At 38.9% G+C, this 18,946-nt stretch overlaps 1 pseudogene; it reads right to left on the bottom strand.

Annotated features, from left to right (window-relative positions):
* Nucleotides 1-12,641: 12,641 nt before the first annotated feature.
* On the bottom strand, nucleotides 12,642-13,147 carry LOC136118467 (peptidyl-prolyl cis-trans isomerase A pseudogene; annotated as a pseudogene).
* Nucleotides 13,148-18,946: the final 5,799 nt, after the last annotated feature.

The following is an 18,946-nucleotide window of genomic DNA, read 5'->3' on the forward strand; positions in this document are numbered from 1 at the left end:
AAAATCCCCACCGAAAAGTCCCCCGTGCTGCGCGCGGAGGGACACATGGTGTGCGAGTGAGTCAAAGCTCCCAGCATCCCTCCCGTACCCGGCCCTCGTCAGCCCCTCTTCTGAGCCTTTCCGCCCCTGCCCTGGTCAGCAGATCCCTCTCCCACCCACTCCCCGATCCCATTCCGGCGGGAGGAAGGGGGCGAGACGGCCTGGTTTTTCTTTTCAACAAAGGGGAGGAAAATATGCCATCTCTAGAACTTGAGCGACACAAAGAAAGCGGCGGAATGATCCGTTGTCGGCGACCGCAAGTCCCGGCTCGCCCGGCGCCTGCGCGGCACGGGGGTAGGAGCTGCGGCCGGCCATGTGCGCGGCGGGGCTGCAGGCCGGCCACCTAGCCTTCCCGCCACTTTCTGCGGGGCTAGGAGTGGGAGGCTGAAGTGCGTGTGCTAACGTTATGTCTTCGGCATGAAAGCTGAGAGGTGGGGAATCCTGACTCCTTCCAGATTAAGCTGAGACATCTAGCAGAGTCTTGGGAGACGGAAGGGCAGTGAGAAAGCTAGGATTTAACTTGAAGCCGCCCTAGATTCCACTAGGCTGACTGGGACAGGAGTCGCTGTTGAGGTACAAGGGGAGGAACTACGGATGTTATTTCTCCACTTCATCTAAACTGAGCAAGTCAAGTTCGTGACGAAAATGTACATATTCCTGTAGCCACCCCCCGCCTTTTTTTTTTTCTTAAACATTCTTTTGATGCCTTATACTTCGTAGACCTTTCGTAACTGCTCGCCGAATTCCCTTGGATTACTGTCACCTCAGAGGTAGAAGTCTTGTTTTTCCGTGGCTGAAATGTCAAGATTTTTGTTGTGTTGTATTTTATTAAGAAAGCAGCAAAAGTTTATTTGTGGATGGTGATTTACAAAGTAAGAGTCTTAGGAGTTTAAATTACTTGTGATGATTTTGCTAAAATACCCACCACACTGGTAATGTTTTTAACAGATGAGCCTGGGAATGACTTTTCCAACCTTCTAACCGTACAATTTTTGGCTTCCTATATTTAGGAATTGGGAATATGTGAGAGAGCGCCAAGATTTTAATCTAGAAGAGTTTACAAACAAATGAAATAACATGTTGTCTACAGATTTTGGGTGGCCTCAGATAAACAGTCTTTCTCCACTTACCCTTTTGTGTTATTGATGTAGAGATTTATAAAGTCTTTATGTAACTTATTAAAGCGTTGTGCCTAAAATAGAAACAAAGTGAATGGCATAGCAACCGTATTCTATTTTTCTTTCAATTTAATATTTTCAGTGCTTCTTTCGATAGTCACATGCTTCTCTTTAACATTGAGTTTATCTGAGTAAACATTCAGCTAATGGTTGTTGTAGAATCCTTGCCCTCATTAATCTTATGCTGTAGAATGCAGACAAGTAAGTAGGCATCATCAGTAGTATAATGAGGGTAAACTGCTGAATGCTGTGAAATTTTATATAGGAGGAATCCCTTACTTACCTGTCAGGGAGGCATGGAATGGGACTGGAGAAGCAATTAGCTTTAATAAGGGAGTCGGGGAAGAACCTTCCAGACAGGTGAAGCAACAAATGCAAAGGTTAAAAGGAAAACTCTGGAGAAATTGTTGGGCGAAGAAGATAATGCTTTTTCAGGAATGCCTAAAGATGTGTCTGAAGAGGTCTAGTCATAAAGGCCTTGAATGCCATTTGCAGAAATTAGCTTTTGAGAGCTAAGAGGATGGCATTGAAAGATTTTAAGTAGAAGCATAATCAGATTGGATTTGTATTTTAGACAGATCACTGTCATGCAGAAGTCAGAGGCAAAGAAAACAGTTTGGAGAAAACAGCAGTCTATGAGAGAGTAATGACTTGGACTGAGATAGTGGCAAACAGGAGTGAAGAATATGACCAAAGATGTTGAGAGCTTGGTGATTTGGTTGACTGGATACAGAATGACTAAAAAGATGTCAAAGATGACTCCCAAGTGTGTTGAGGGAGCATTTAGGAGGATGTCTTCACTGAGATTGTATGTCTAGTAGGCACTTAGGTATTCTTTCATGTAAGTTGTCTCGAGAGCAACTGTCACTGGCACTGTTCTACACATTAGAACAGATTAAGCAGGAACAAGACCAACAAGGTTCCTGCTCCTGTTTCCGTGGAGGGAACAGACTATAAACAAGTTTTATAAAAGAAGGGGAAAGGTAATATCACATAATATCCTTTATGAAGAGAATAAAAGGGTATTTGGATGAAGCATTTCTCTGGGAAGAGAGAGCAGGCATAATTTTGAAGATTGTTCAGAAATGGCCTCTCTGGGAGTTTCCTGGTGGCCTAGTGGTTAAGATTCTGGGCTTTCACTGCTGTGACCCAGGTTCAGTCCCTGGTTGGGGAACTGAGATCTGGCAAGCCGTGTGGCACAGCCAGAAAAAAAAGTGGCCTCTCTGAGAAGGTATTCTTTGAGCTAAGACCTGAATGGGAATAAGTTGAGGGCAGTGTTCAAGACCAAAGGGAATAGTAAGGCAAAATCTTTGGTGAGAAAGCAAGAAAGGCAATGTGGCTAAAGTCTAGAGAGCAAAGAAAGGAATGGTAGAAGATGAAGTCTGCAGCCTTGGTAAGTTTCAGAGCTCTAGAAGCCACTGAAGGGTTTTAAGGTATGGAGTAACATGGATAGTAACAGTAGAGATAAAGTGGATGCATTGAAGATATATTTTGTGATTAGACCCGACCTATATTGCTAATGAATCAAACAGGGAAAGGGAAAAATCAAGAGTGATTCCTAGGTTTGGGGCATGATTGTCTAGGCCAACACTGTCCAATATAAATATAACACAAGCCACATATGTAATTTTACAGTAGCCACATTAAAGTGAAAGAAAACAAAAAAATTTTAAAAATCTTATCTGACCCGATATATCCAAAATAGTATGATTTCATATGTGATCAATATTTAAAAGTATTAAATATTTTGCATTCTTTTTCTCATTACCAAGTAAGTGTTCAAAATCTGGTTGTTTTTTACATTTATAGCATACCACGATAATTGATTTCATAAAATTTACAGCTGAAAAAGTAGATTCACATACTCGAATCATTCCAAACATATTTCAAAAGTTTTGCAGTGATGGAATTATGTATAAGATTTTTTATTTTAAATTAAAGTTAAGATTAAAATTTTACTTCCTAAATTAGCCACATTTCAACTGCTCCATGGCCACTTGTGGCTAGTTGCTACTATATTGGACAGTGCAGGTCTACTAGAATAAAGAATAGTGGAAAATCAGACCAAAAAAGTTGTGTGGAACCAGCCTGGAAGGCCTTTGATGCCATGTTAAAGGATTGGGATCTTACCCTTTAAGACAGAGGGAACAGTGGGTCGTTTTTAAGCTAAGGAGTGACACAGCGTTGTGCTTAAGGCTAGAAAAAGTCCAGTAGGCGACCAATTGATGACTCAGGACCAAGAGCAACCCTTCAGTAGAGTCTCCACATTCTAGGACCTACCTCAACCCTTCAAATTCAGAAGTCTGATTTTTGTCAGTGTGCTAGAGCAGTGCTACCGAAAGTATGGGCCACGGGCCACCACCAGTCTCTAAACCCTTTGTTATTGGTCCAAGGCATTTACAGAAATCGAGAGTAAGAATTTAGAAACTTTTATAGCAATTAGTGTTACACTAATTTTATGTTTATGGTTCTAATAAAAATTGGGGGCTTGTATTGTTGTATCTTGTATATGCCTTTGTTTTATTTCCCTTCTCTAGTTAATTTATTTTTATATTTTATAGAAGTGTCTATGATCTTTCACCACAGATTATTTTTGCTTTTGTTTTTGTTTTTGCGGTACGCAGGCCTCTCACTGTTATGGCTTCTCCCGTGGCGGAGCGCAGGCTCAGCGGCCATGGCTCACGGGCCCAGCCACTCCGCGGCATGTGGGATCTTCCCGGACCGGGGCACGAACCCGTGTCCCCTGCATCGGCAGGCGGACTCTCAACCACTGCGCCACCAGGGAAGCCCACCACAGATTATTTTTGAAGCACTGCTCTAGAGACACTCTGATGAAGGGAGTCAGAAGGACCAAGTTCCCAGAAGACTAATCTAAACCCAGTGCCTTTTTTTTTTTAACTTTATAGTGAGAACTATAATGGCTAAGAGGGGAATGGACATCTACTCAGTTTCTCCCACTATACCGAAATGGCAGGCTACATGGAAATAACCAAATTTATAATGGCTACCACTTATTAAATGTTCCTGTTTGCCAGCCACTATGCAAAACCTGTTACATATTATTGTCTCATTTAACCCTCATAACAACTCTTAAAATAGGTATTATTAGCCTCATTTTTCCAAAGAGGATACTGAGGCTAAAACAGTTTAAATAACTTATGTAAAGTCACCAAGCTGGTAAATGTTAGAGACAGGATTCCAATACAGGTCTCTTTTCAAAGCTGTTGTCCCTAATCACTTTTTTTGACATTATATTCCAAGTATCTAGCAGATTCAATGCACAATAACTTTACATTGGTTTAGAGAGAATGCACAAAGTTGACTGCATTACCTCCCAGAGGGTCATTAGTGAATTTGGGGTTCTGCAGAGTAAGAGGAGTTAGTGGTATTCTAATAGCATCCAACAAATGCATTCATTTCTACAATAGAAATATGTCTGTTTTGCTGCCATTCAGAATTTATAGACTCCCACAAATCAGTAAGAAATAGAGACAACCCAACAGAAAAATTGGTAAGATTTAAAGTCACTTCACAAAAGAGGATATCTAAATGGCCAATAAACATGTAAAGGTGCTCGACTTCTGTAATCATTAGGGAAATGCAAATTGACATCACAATGAGATACTGTGGCACACCCACAATAATGGCTAAAATGGAAAACAAAATGTCAAGTATTGGAACAAATGAAACTACACTGTTGGTGGGAATGTATATTGGTATAGCCATTTTGGAAAATTCACAGTTCAAGAAAACACATGAAACCAAACTAGATTTAGGGATACAGGTTTAGGTAGTAAAATCTATGAAGAAAAGAAAGGAAATGATTAGCTTTGGGTGGGGGAGTAATGCTTGGGAGGGTATGTAGGGGTGCTTCTGGGGTGCTAGCAGCGTTCTGTTTCTTGACGTGAGTGGGGGTTGCATAGATGTTCACTTTGTGATTCATTGAGCTGTCAGTTTTGAGGTGGATGACTTTTCAGTATATGTATTATATATTTCATGGTTTTAAAATTTTTGCTGAAGTTAACAAGTTAGAAAAAATATCCCATGCTGGATACAGACTACCAACTATTACCTTACTGAGCCAAGCGTTACGGATGTGAAAGATAAGGCAGGCTTGAATTCTGGGGTTGGCAGTGGTGAAGGAGAGGAGAGACAGATGCAAAAAAATGCTGCAAAACTTGAAGCAGTATGAGATGGTGAAAGAGCATAGCAATTGGAGTGAGGAGTCCCAAGTTCAGGATTTAACTGGTTTTTCATCTAGACTAACCACTCTCTAGCTAATGACCTGGGTGTATCTCCTAACTTGCCTTAATATCATTTTTCCCACCTGGGGCTGAGGGGAGTTTGATAAAACATACATTTTTGTTTTGTTTATAACACTTCGTAAGCTATTAAAATGTCATATAAAATTTTTACTGATGTTCAATTGGATGTGATGGGAAAGGGGGAAGGAGTTAGGATGATTGATATTTTGAGTCTGAGTGATGGAGGTTATGGTGATAGCATGAACTAAATGATTTGGAGAAAGATTTTATTTAAACTCTATTTTATACGTGTTGAGTTTAAGATCATGCCAGAACATCAAGGTGGAATTTTCAAACAGATTTAGAACCTAAGTTTTGGTACTCTGAAAAAAGTGTCAGAATTGGTGATAGAAATTAGAAATTACCCACATAAGGGTAATAATTAAAGCCATGGGCGTGAATACAATCATTGGAAGAGAATATAGAAAAACAGTACTGAGGACAAAGGAGAGAGGTAAAGGAAAAAGAGGAAATCCGCACTTACTGAGCACCTGTTGAACTGTGTGCCAGCTGTTCTCTATTTGTTATCCCGTTTATTCCCCTCAAATTCCAGGGTAGCCAGTTGAGCTTCATTTGGTAGACTTTGTAGACTCACAGTAAGGTAAAGAACCAGCGTTTAAAACCAGCTTGACTCCAGCTTGTATGGTGCAATACACCATGCCTGTAGAGCCAAGTATCTAAGTCCATGGGGAGAATTTGAGTCAAGGAAAGATATGCCCTGAGAAAAGACCATTGGATTTTTGTGATTTGCGACCAAGGGTTTCTGGAACATAAAGCAGTGCCTGTACTGTCATATTTGTTGTGCTTCTGTGAGCATGGTTAATCCAGACAAACATTCGTGTTCTAGACCTCTGGCAATAAGAAAAAAGTCAAGGTGGTAACTGTGAAAACTAGTATAATGAAAACAAAGTCAGTTATTAAAGCCTAGCTAGATACATTTTTGCCAAGTGCGTTAAATCATGCCAAAGCATGAAAGAAACGGGAATAACTCATACGTGATTCATTGTTGTTTGCTGCTTTGTTCGCATACTGCCAAGAACCATCTCGCATATCACCAATGGTATGGGTCCTTCACATTGGAAAACGCGGAAATGTTATATAATAGTGTTCACTGTTCACAGGGCATTTTCAGTCACCTGAAATTTTAAGGGAAAAGATCAAGATGGCTTTGCCAGCCAAGGACATTATAACTTAGAATGAAAGATAATTTTGCTGGTGATAAACACTTGCCTTTTGGAAAGCAGCAATATCTCCTCAAAATTTAGAGTAATCCACTGTATCTACAAGGAAGACTTTTCCCTACTAGGTTTACTAAAACTATTTACTCTTAGAATAGCATCTTAACATTAAAAATAAGTAAAAGAAGAATGTTCCGCCACAATACAATTACTGGTTTCTTACTGTGTGTTTTTAGATTTACAGATGAATAATGTGTGCGTTTTTGGAAAACAGACTGTTGAGGAATTTTAACTTGATTGCAGGAGCATGATGTCTTCTGTCTTTATCTACTCCCTCTTTCCAGGTTCTAGAGAAGACCTCCAATAAGCAAGTGAAACTCTTTGGCATAGTCACTGATCTCAGAATCGCTTAGGAGCACCGAGAACTTTGATTTCCAGGAATTGGTTAGACACAGCCACTTCACTCAACCTTATATTTTACACCCCAGAGTAAAGGTTGCATTTGGGCAACCTGATTTTCTTTCTTTCTGTTTTAAGGCAGTGGGCAATTAATAATTGTTGGTTGGTTACAGCCTCCAGCCAGATTTGTTAAAATAGATAATCCACCCACAGGTGCAAAAAACTTTTTAAACATCATCACTGTCTTCCATCTATACATTTCCCACCCCCAAGGTAACCTCTACTCTTACTTTCTTGTGTATTTTTCAAGAGTTTTTCTTCATGCTTATACGTGTAATTATTTTCATGCCTTTACATGTTATTTTTCCCCATTTTCATATAAAAGGGAGGATACCGTATACAATATTCTGCACTTTGCACTTAAGGCATCTTGGGATTTTCCGTATAAATGCATAAAATGCATCCTTTTTTCTTACCCCTGCAGATTATTTAACCAGTCATTATCCAATTGAAGAACATGAGTTTCTTTTTTCTTTTTTCTTTTTTTTTTTGGCTGCGTTACGTCTTCATTGCTGCATACAGGCTTTCTCTAGTTGCATTACGTGGGCTTCTCATTGCAGTGACTTCTCTTACTGTGGAGCACGGGCTCTAGGAGCACAGGCTTCAGTAGTTGTGGCCCGCAGGCTCAGTAGTTGTGGCACATGGGCTTAGTTGCTCCATGGCATGTGGCATCTTCCCGGACCAGGGATCAAAGCCATGTCCCTGCATTGGCAGGTGGATTCTTAACCACTGCGCAACCAGGGAAGTCCAGAACATGAGTTTCTAATCTTTATATTCTAATTAGTGCTTGGATGGGTATCGTTGTACACACATCTTTTCTTGTATATTTAAGCATGTCTCATCTCAGTTCCCAGACTGGAATTACTCTGCAAAAGGGCATATGTGTATTTTTAATTTTAATAGGTACTGCCATATTGCCCTCCATGTACCAAATGTTTCTCCACAGCATTGCTGATAGACTAGAGTATTACTGAATTTTTGGATATTTCCCTGTGAACTTTTGAAGGGTAGATTATTTCAAGTCCTACCTAATATTTTCAGGACCAGTAACAGAATCATTTGGTTAAACTGGGGGAAATGACATTTGGTTTATACAGTTTGTTCAGGACACAAATTATTTGCTGCAGGTCCTGCAGCTACACACCCACGACTAGTAAAAACATGGCTGCTTATGCAGTGGAAGCAGCCAGCAAAAACCTGGAAAAGTGCCAAGAATGAATACAAACAGCTCCACCTACTCTTTTTGTGTGTGTGTGTGGCAAATTTGCAAGCTTAGCAGTATCTAAAAAGATCCTTCAGCCTTTGTTTGAATTACAGAGAATCAACCTGGTAAGAGAGAGGGAGTTACTCATTTCATGGAAAATTCCCCTGATATGATAGGAGCTGAAAATGATTTTTATTTAATTTTGCTTCAGTGCTGAAGTGGCACAGGGAGGGAGAAAATAGAGCTGTTAGGCTGTGGGGTCCACCTGCTCTGGGGTTTATGTTAGAGTGTGAAGAAAGATTTCCAGGAATGATAATCTCAGTTACTTGGAGCCAAGGTAATTTACAGAGGAAAAAACAGAGTTCAATATGGTATGCTAGCTTACTGGCTTTTCAGACTTTTTTTGTTTTTGTTACATTTTTTTAAATTGAAGTATAGTTGATTTACAATGTGTCAGGTATACAGCAAAGTGAGTCAGTTATGTATATGTGTATATATATATATATATATATATATATATATTCTTTTTCAGATTCTTTTCCATTATAGGTTATTACAAGATATTGAATATAGTTCCCTGTTCTATACATTAGGTCCTTGTTGGCACTTCTAAATCATTTTACAAATTTGTAGGCTTGTTATGGACTGAATGTTTGTGTCTCCCCCTCTTCCCCCAAAATATTCATAACTCCTAACCCTTAATGTGATAGTATTTGGAGATGGTGCCTTTGTAAGGTAATTGAGGTTAAATTAGGTCATGATAGTGGGGCCCTTATAATGGGATTGTGGCCTTATAAGAAGAGGATGAGAGAGATCTTTTCCAGCTGGAGCTCAGAAGCACAGAGGAAAGGCCATGTGAGGACCCAGTGAGGAGGCCATCTGCAAGCCTGGAATAGAGCTTCCTACCAGGAACTGAAATGGCCAGCACCTTAGTTTTGGACTTCCCAGCCTCTAGAACTGTGAGGAATAAATTTCTGTTGTTTAAACCACCTACTCTATGGTAGTTTGTTATGGCAGCCGAAGTTGACTAAGTGTATTTTTAGTTTTCCACAGATTCATAAAGGTCCATCCAAAAAAAATCGTGATGATTATTAATAGTGTCACGTCTTTCGTCATATTAAGTACAACCAACATATTGTCTGTGTAGTTCCTGCAAAATTTGGAAACTGTTATCTCTTTAGGCATGGCAGGTGACTATTGGGGAATCCTTCCATTTATTTAATATACCCAAATGTTAACTTGCATCTCAGGAGTGGCTTAGAATTTGGAATCCTTCTGTCTCTTGAGTTTGAATAAGAGGCATATAAATGCAGGCCTAAACTCATTCACTTGATGGGCTGTAAGTAGTGGTACACACTGGTGATTGATTGGATATTCGATGATACCAAGAAAACATTACTTTTATTGAACTTTGGTGTTTTGTTATGATAATAGTATTATGATTAAGTTTTTTAATCCAGAGTCTTTTAGACATGATATCTGGGGTTTGTTTCAAAAGAATGTGGTGTTGCAACAGGGTGTAAATTGTTGGCAGTATCAAGGAAGTAATAGTGGTCTAGGGTATGATCATTGGAGAAGCTAAATGACGGATACTTGGGGGTTCTTTGTGTTGTTCTGTACTTCTGTATATGTTGACATTTTCTGTACTAAAAAATTGTTAAAGTAATTTATCATTGTGTATAACTAGTGACTCATAATTTTACCTGCTGAAATTAACATATAATCTTCAACTTAAATGTCTTCTTAAGCGTGGAAATTTAAATGCTGGCCATGAACATGAATTGGACTTCACTTACCATGTATTTATTTAGCAGCTACTAAATGCTTTCCTGTAGATTTTTCTCATTTAATCTCTGCAAAGGTAGGTGTCATCCCCATTTTACAAATGAGGGAAATGTAAACTCTGGATAAGTAGTACACAGGTAGAAAATAGCATAATTGGAATCTTCCCCCCATTTGGTCTGTCTCCCAAAATTCATGTTTTATTTCTACCATACCATGCTGCTTCTCAGACCTACCTGACCATCTTTTCCTCCATGCTGTTTTCCTTTTAGTAGTGAAAGCTTGGCACAACAGGTGGACAAACATATATGAAAATGTGGAAGATTTCTGGGGTCTTTGTCCTCTCCTTTCCTCTTAGGGCCGCTAGAGTCCCAAAGCAGGAGTTAAAGGTTTGTTGCACCTAAAGGAAACCATGAAGCAATGAATTGATAAAATTCTAGACCTAACTCACCAACCTTTGGTTCTGCAAGAATTCATTTGACCATTATTACATATATTTGTGTCAGTTACTGTTGAAGATACTGAACTGATACTCTCATCTCACTTTCAGAACATAAATTAAGAGGTCAACCTTAAGGACTTTATGCTAACCTTGAGGGCATTATGCTAAGTGAAGTAAGTCAGAGAAAGACAAATTCTGTATGATCTCACTTATATTTGAAATCTAAAAAAACCAAACTCTTAGAAACAGTAGATTTGTGGTTGCCAGGCGTAGAGTAAGGGGAGGGGATGTGATGAAAGAAGGAGGAATGGGTGGAGGTGTCTAAGGGTACAGCCTTCAGTTATAAGCTAGATAAGTTCTGGCGATCTAATGTACAGAATAGTGACTATAGTTAATACTGTATTGCATAGTTGAAACTTACTAAGAGAATAGATCTTAAAAGTTCTCACCACAAAAAAAAAATACAAGAAAAAATGGTGAGTGTGAGGTGATAGGTGTGTTAACTAAACTTATTGCAGTAGCCATTTTGCAATATAAACCTATATCAAATCATCATGTTATGAGCCTTAAACTTAATGTTATGCATCAATTATATCTCAGTAAAGCTGGTGGGGGATGGTGGTGCTTAGTCCTAACACACTTACCTCTCTCCTCCTCCCGCCTATATCCCTATTCCACCCTCAGAAGCAACAGCAGCACAGCTCAGGAAATGGACTAAGTGCAAGGTAGAAACACTGAGCAGCCTGTCCAGTCACTCAATGCTTTCTCCTTTCTCTTCCCAAGAACATGCCAAGTTTGCAATATAAGGGAACTTGGGACAACCCACTACTTCCATGCCAGTTGTAACAATGGAGCTTTAAGAATACTTAATATATAGTGTGGCACAGCTTAACAAAAGTCCCATCCTGAAGTGTGTGGAGAGAAAATACCAGATTTTATAAGCGCTTGTGGTTAAAGCAAGACTTGAATCCAAGAAAGGCTTTATGTGCAATCTGGATATTTACACTCCCTTTATTCTCCATCACCCACCCATCCCCAAATAAAAATCACCATACTTAGGCAAATCTAGACTTACTGTGCTTAAAATAACCCCATGCTGACTAGCCTACAGAGTGGGTCATGTGGGATAGACTTTCAGCTCCATGGTGTACTTTCCCTGCCCCTGAATTTCCACATCTCTAGGCCAGAGAAACCTAACATGACAGAGTTAATAAGAGCACAAACTCCAGTTTTATCCACAGAGCTGTAAGCAAGAATGCTGAATTACTGGAGAAGCTATAGCATGTTTGATTATTTAAAAAAAAAAAAAAGATTTGATGCTTGAGCCCAAAGAGTTGGAAAACTAAGAAATGAGAGATTGAGAGTTTCAAGTTAGAGTAAGAGAATACCTACAGGTTATTTAAGGGCATAAATTCAAAACTGCCCCTGCCCAGCCTCCTGAGAAGGCTTTCAGTAGGATGGAAAGCTGAGAGCCGCCTTTCCCCCTGGCTAACCCACCTTTCGCTGGCCACAGGCAATCAATAGGTGGAGTAATGTATTATTTAGTAAAGCACTGAAACCCATAGCTTGATTTAAATTTAGATGTTTAGTTTTTCACATGTACTAAAAACTGATTTGTCTGCCTTTCTGCCATCTGCACGCATGTGTACAGGATCTAGAAGAAGGTACTTAGGTTTCGCTCTTCCCCTTAAACTCTTCAAATGAAACTTGTTTTGCTTTTCGCCTTCCCATCTTTTTTATCTTTACCAAGGTGCCACCTTTCTAAATCGGCCAGACTCAAAACTTTATCTTCATTTTTCTCATTTAGTTTTTATTTCATAATCATAAACTTAACTATGCAATCCAACTAGACTTGGAGGGGAATAAGGAAAATATAGAACCCAAAGAGCTGCAGCACATGAATAGATGTTGAGTATTTTCAGACAGCACAAAGATTATAGGATAGAGTGAGCAGATGAAGGTGGTGGGGTACACTCCTGAGCTATAGAAGGAATGGTATGGAAGTTAAAACACAAGTCAAATTTATTGGAGTTGTCTGTAGTCAGCATTAAAGAGCTACTTGGTGGTTCTGCCATTCCTGGACTGAAGCACTCCATAGCTTCCACAATATTCATGCCCTCTTCTACCTTGCCAAAGACCACAGGTCTGCCATCCGACCATTCTGTCTTGGCAGTGCAGGTGAAAAACTGGGAACAGTTTGTGTTGGCTCCAGCATTTCCCATGGACAAGATACTAGGACCCATATGCTTCAGGATGAAACTCTCATCATCAGATTTCACCCCGCACATGGACTTGCCACTAGTGCCATTATGGCCTGTGAAGTCACCACCCTGGCACATAAAACCCACAATAATTCTGTGAAAGCAGGAACCTTTACAACGAAGTCCATTATCCCCAGCGTTCAGGGCATGAAAGTTTTCTGCTGTCTTTGCAACTTTGTCAGCAAACAGCTTGAAAGAGACGTGGTCCAAGGGCTCACCGTGGACAGTGATGTTGAAGAACACAGCAGGGTTGACTGTGGCTGGGTGATGGTGATGTCTGCAAAGCCAAACTTTCTTCATTCTTTAGTCCAAATTGCTTGTCCTCCTGGGAAGAAATCTCTTGTGTTTTTACCTGTATCTCCACAAGTAAGGACTTCACCCTAAATGAGTCTTTATCACTTTTCCTTAAGGTGACTGAGTCTTGTTGCCCTCTTTGAATTTAACCTTTCCTTCCTGCCCCCAGACTACCCTGCCTGACTACCATTGTGATTTTCTTCACATATTGTTTTCATCTTGAGACTCCTCTGAGCATTAGCCTACAGAGTATCTAGGCCCTATCCAGCCCTGGGTATGAGCAGACCTGCAGTCAAAGATGATAGGATGTGAAAACACCTAGCATCGTTCCTGGCACATGGCAGGCACTGTTGACTTCCTTTTTCTCTTCTTATCAAGTTAGTTTCTTTACTGTCCCAAAGACTACCAATGGTTGTACCAGCCTCATAGATTACAGGCATACCTTGGAGATATTGCAGATTTGGTTCCAGACCACCACCATAAAGCGAATATCACAATAAAGTGAGTCACATGAATTTTTTGGTTTCTCAGTGCCTTTGAGTTATGTTTACACTGTTCTGTAGTCTGTTAAGTGTGCAATCATTATGTCTAAAAAAAGATCTTAATTTAAAAACACTGTATTAAAAAAATACTTTATTGCTAAAAAAAAATGCTAACCATCATTTGTGTCTGCAGTGAGTTGTAGTAACATCACAGATCACCATAACAAATATAATGAAAGTTTGAAATATTACCAGGATTACCAGAATGTGACACAGAAACATGAAATGAGCAAATGCTCTTGCAGAAATGGCGCCAGTGCACTTGTTTGATGCCACAAACCTTCAATTTGTAAAAAAACACAGTATTTGTGAAGTGCAATGAAGTGAAGCTCAAGCTTTTTGATAAAATGAAATATGCCTGTATTCTCCCTCCAAGAAATATATTCACTCCAATCTTTTGCATCTCCAAATCTATCAAGCATGAACAAATACAAATTCTATGTTAAAACTTTAAAACAAGCTTGAAGGTCACAGAAGTAGAAACAAATGGAAAACCATACTACCTTGTTCTTGGCTAAGAAATTTAACATCATAAAAACAATGTTATTTAACATGTCAAAACTACTAATAAGGTTCTGGGGGGAACAAAGGAAATGGGAGGAGGGGAGCTAGCCAAGCTGATTCTAAAGCTCATATGGGAGAAATAAAGCAAAAATGGGCAGAAAATTTTGGCAAAGAAGAGCGATAAAGGGAGATGATCCTAAGTTTATAGGCTCAGATTATAAAGCCTAAGTAAGGGCACTAATCTACCCTTATGACCTAAACACCTCCCAAACATGCCACCTCCAAATACCAATACATTGGGGATTAGGTTTCAACAGAATTTTGGGAGGACACATTCAGTCTGTAGCATCAAATGTCCATCGATAGGGACCTAGAGGGAAAAAAAAAAGCACAAAGTATAATATAAACAATATATCATTAAGGGCTTCCCTGGTGGTGCAGTGGTTAAGAATCCACCTGCCAATACAGGGGACATGGATTCGAGCCCTGGGCTGGGAAGATCCTACATGCCACGGAGCAACTAAGCCCTTGTGCCACAATTACTGAGCAACTAAGCCCTTGTGTCACAATTACTGAGCCTGTGCTCTAGAGCCCGCGAGTCACAACTACTGAAACCCATGCACCTAGAGCCCGTGCTCCACAACAAGAGAAGCCACTGCAATTAGAAGCTTGCACACTGCAATAAAGAGTAGCCCCCACTCGCTGCAACTAGAGAAAGCCCGCGGGCAGCAATGAAGACCCAATGCAGCCAAAATAAATACGTTATTAAAAAAAAAGTACACGCACATTTTCTAAAAATATATATATCACTAAGTTAAAAAGTAAGGTGCATAAAGTATACATAGTGTGCTACCTTTTAATAAAAAGAGAAGATATAGATATATGCCCATGGGGACAGTAGTGTGAGCAGGACCTTTTAGTGTACCCCTTTTGATACTGTTTTGTTTTTGAACCATGTGAGTTAAATGTATTACCCTTAAAAGAGAAAAATAAAAAGATGCTTTCCCAACTATAAATAGAAATTTAAAAATTAAGAGTTGGGAAGGCCTTCAGAGATCACCTATGAGTTTCTTCATCTTAAAAGTGAGGAAGAAAAAAGAATATAAGAGGGAAATGTTCATGAGATAGCATAGCTAATTTGTTACAGAACTAGAATACAGGTCTCTTGAGTGCTTTTCTCTTAGGTTTCTTCGTAAGTGCTATCTACTCTAGCCCATGCTGATCTCCCTTTTTACTGACTCACTGATACCTTATTTGCTGATTTCATGGGTCTTAATTTTTTTCTCATAAATGTTTACATCTTTGAAGGTATTCCCCTGTATTTTCTATAGCACTGCACATGGTGTTTGGCCCATAACTACTTTGTTCATTTACTCAATATTTTATTGAGTGTTCACGGAAAATGCCAGACACACTGCTTGGTTTTATGGATAGCTGTCAATTGGGATACTGGAAGTAGAGGTAGAAGTTTTCATCCTTGTTCTAAGCATTGAACATAAAGTCAATAAAGCCTGTAATTCATTCACGTACTTATGTGAAGCCATATTTATGTTTACTTTCTTAATAATTCTTTTGGGTAGGGCCTAAGCAGCGGGTGATATACATCCTGCTGCTCATATGTAGGTGTTAGATGAATAAGATTACTGCTCATCAAGCCCAGAGTTAAGTAAACAGAGAAAACCTTTAGCCTGCTTGTGTTAGTCAGATTCCCCTTCCATCCTACTTCTGGGGACTGGATCACTCTGGGTTTTCAGAAACGTTTTAGAAAAGACTCTCTCCCCTGGTACCCAGTCTCCTATTTCTGTCAACAGACTGCCTATGCCAGACTTTCAGTGTCTTGAAAGCAGGAACTCTTTCTTTGTATTCCTAGTGCCCGTTAAAGTGCCGAGCACAATCATTGTTAGTTGAACTGAACCAAACCTCTAGGGCCATACACACCTATACTTAAAATACAAATGTGTCTCCTCCAATGTGTTTCCACAAGACTGAATTTCGTTTCATTTCCAATCTATTTTAATGTTTCTGATTCCCAGCTATAAAACCTGTAGCCTCCATTCCCTTTTCCCATAACCATAACTGCCATCTTTCCTCTGTCCCTTCTGGAAAGTGCTGTAACCGTAAGTGCCCTAAGACTACTGGGAAGCATGTGTTTCCCTGGTGCTCAAGATAAAACTTGGCAAATAGCCAAAGTAATCTCAAGAAAGAAGAATGAAACTGGAGGTTTCACACTCTGTGATTTCAAACTATACTACAAAGCTACAGTAATCAAAACAGTATGGTACTGGCACAAAAACAAGACACATAGATTAATGGGACAGAATAGAAAGCCCCAAATGAATCCACACTTATTGACATATTTTGTTAGTTAATATATGTCAAAGGAAGCAAGAATATACAATGGGGAAAAGATTCCTCTTCAATAAATGGTCTTGGGAAAACTGGACCACTTTCCCACACCATATACAAAAATAAACTCAAAATAGGTTAAAGACTTAAATGTAAGACCTGAAACCATAAAACTCCTAGAAGAAAACACAGGCAGTACACTCTTCGACATCATTCTCAGTAATATTTTTTTGGATATGTCTCCTCAGACGAGGGAAACAAAAGCAAAAATAAGCAAATGGGACTACACCAAACTAAAAAGCTTTTGTACAGCAAAGGAAACTCAACAAAAGGAAAAGGCAGCCTACTGAATGGGAGAAAATATTTGAAAATCATCTGATAAAGGGTTAATATCTAAAATATACAAAGAACTTACACAATAGCAAAAAAAATTGTTTAATGGGCAGAGAATCTGAATAGACATCCTTCTAAAGAAGACATACAGATGGCCAGCAGGCACATGAAAAAATGCTCAACGTCATTCATCATCAGGGAAATGCAAATCAAAACCACGAGATATCACCTCACACCTGTTAAAATGGCTACTATCAAAAGACAACAAATAACAAGTGTTCGCAAGGATGTAGAGAAAAGTAACTATTGTGCACTATTAGTGGGAATGTAAATTGGTGCAGCCACTACCGAAAACAGTGTGGAAGTTCCTCAAAAAATTAAAAATAGAATTACCATATGATCCAGCAATTCCACTTCTGGGCATTTATCCAAAGAAAGTGAAAACACTAACTCGGAAAGATATATGTAACCTCATGTTCATTGTGGCATTATTTACAATAGCCAAGACATGGAAACATCTAGGTGTCCCTCAACAGATGAATGGATAAAGAAAAAGTGGTGTGTATATATATATATATATATATATATATATATATATATATATATATATATATACATATATACAATGGAGCATTACTCAGCCATAAGAATGAAATTCTGACATTTGCAGCAATGTGGATGGACCTAGAGAGTATTACACTTAGTGAGATGTCAGACAGATAAAGACAAGTAATGTATTACTCCACTTATATGTGGAAAAAAGTAATACAAGTGAATGTATATGCAAAACAGAAACAGACTCACAAATACAGAAAACCAACCAATGGTTGCCAAAGGGGAAAGGGGAGGAGAAAGGGGGAAATTAGGGGTATGGAATAAAGAGATACAAACTACTATGTATAAATTAGGTAGGCAACAAGGATATATTGTATAGCACGGAATTATATTCAATATCTTGTAATAATTTTAAATGGAATATAATATGTAAAAATATTGAATCACTATGCTGATAGATCTGTAACTAATACTGTAAATCAATCACACTTCAACAAAAACAAAACTTTTTAGAGAAAGACAAATATCATGTGATCTCTCCTATATGTGGAGTCTTAAAAAGAAAACTCAGATACAGAGAACAGATTGGTGGTTGTCAGAGGTAAGGAGTAAAGGGTGGGCAAAATGGATGAGGGGAGTCAAACAACTTGCAGTTATAAATAGGTAATGGGGATGTAATGCACAGGGTGGCAACTATAGTTAATACTGTATTGCATTTTGAAAGTTGCCAAGAGAGTAAATCTTAAAAGTTCTTACCACAAGAAAAAAATAGTCTTTATCTATGTATGGTGATGGATGTTAACTAGATTTATTTTAGTGATCATTCTGCAGTACATACAAATATCAACTCATGTTGCACACCTGAAGCTAATATAATATTGTATGTCAGTTATACCACAATTTAAAAAAATAAAACTTGGCAAGTTTATTTTTGTTCCTCAAGGATTTCCTCAATAAAAATTTCATAAAAGCCTGATCCTTGGTCCTGGCAGGTTATGCTACCCTAGATTCAAGTGTTTCTCTAGTGGTTTCTCCAAAAACCTTCTGAGTATATTACATAATGAAGTGAGAAAGAGCTTGTGCTTGACAGTCCCATATACTACCAGCCTTCAAATCTCCTTATTTGTAAATTTAGAAATAATAATGCTCATCTCATAATGTTATGGTGATGTAGAGATAAGGCATGTGAAAATCCCTGGCATATAGTAACTGCTCTAAACACATCCCCCTTCTTATCCACAAAGTAGTTTACAAATTAATGAAGAAACAAATGAGCAGCTTTCCCAAGCAGTAATATTTACCTTATTTCTAGAAACCTGTGCTACCAGTTCCTGAAGAAACCAGGTCTTCAGAAACCAGGTCTCTTAGTAGCTTGCCTTGGCCTGTCTCTAGCAGTTTAGTTTTGGAACATTGTGCTCTTGAGGTGTGTCATAGTATGTCCTGATCAAAGGACAAGCCTAGTTTTGTCAATGATATTGGTATGTAAGGATCCCTTTTACTAGGTTCCATGAGGTCCTCAGATATG

The sequence above is a fragment of the Phocoena phocoena genome, chromosome 2 (genome assembly GCF_963924675.1).
Source record: "Phocoena phocoena chromosome 2, mPhoPho1.1, whole genome shotgun sequence".
Classification (NCBI taxonomy): domain Eukaryota; kingdom Metazoa; phylum Chordata; class Mammalia; order Artiodactyla; family Phocoenidae; genus Phocoena; species Phocoena phocoena.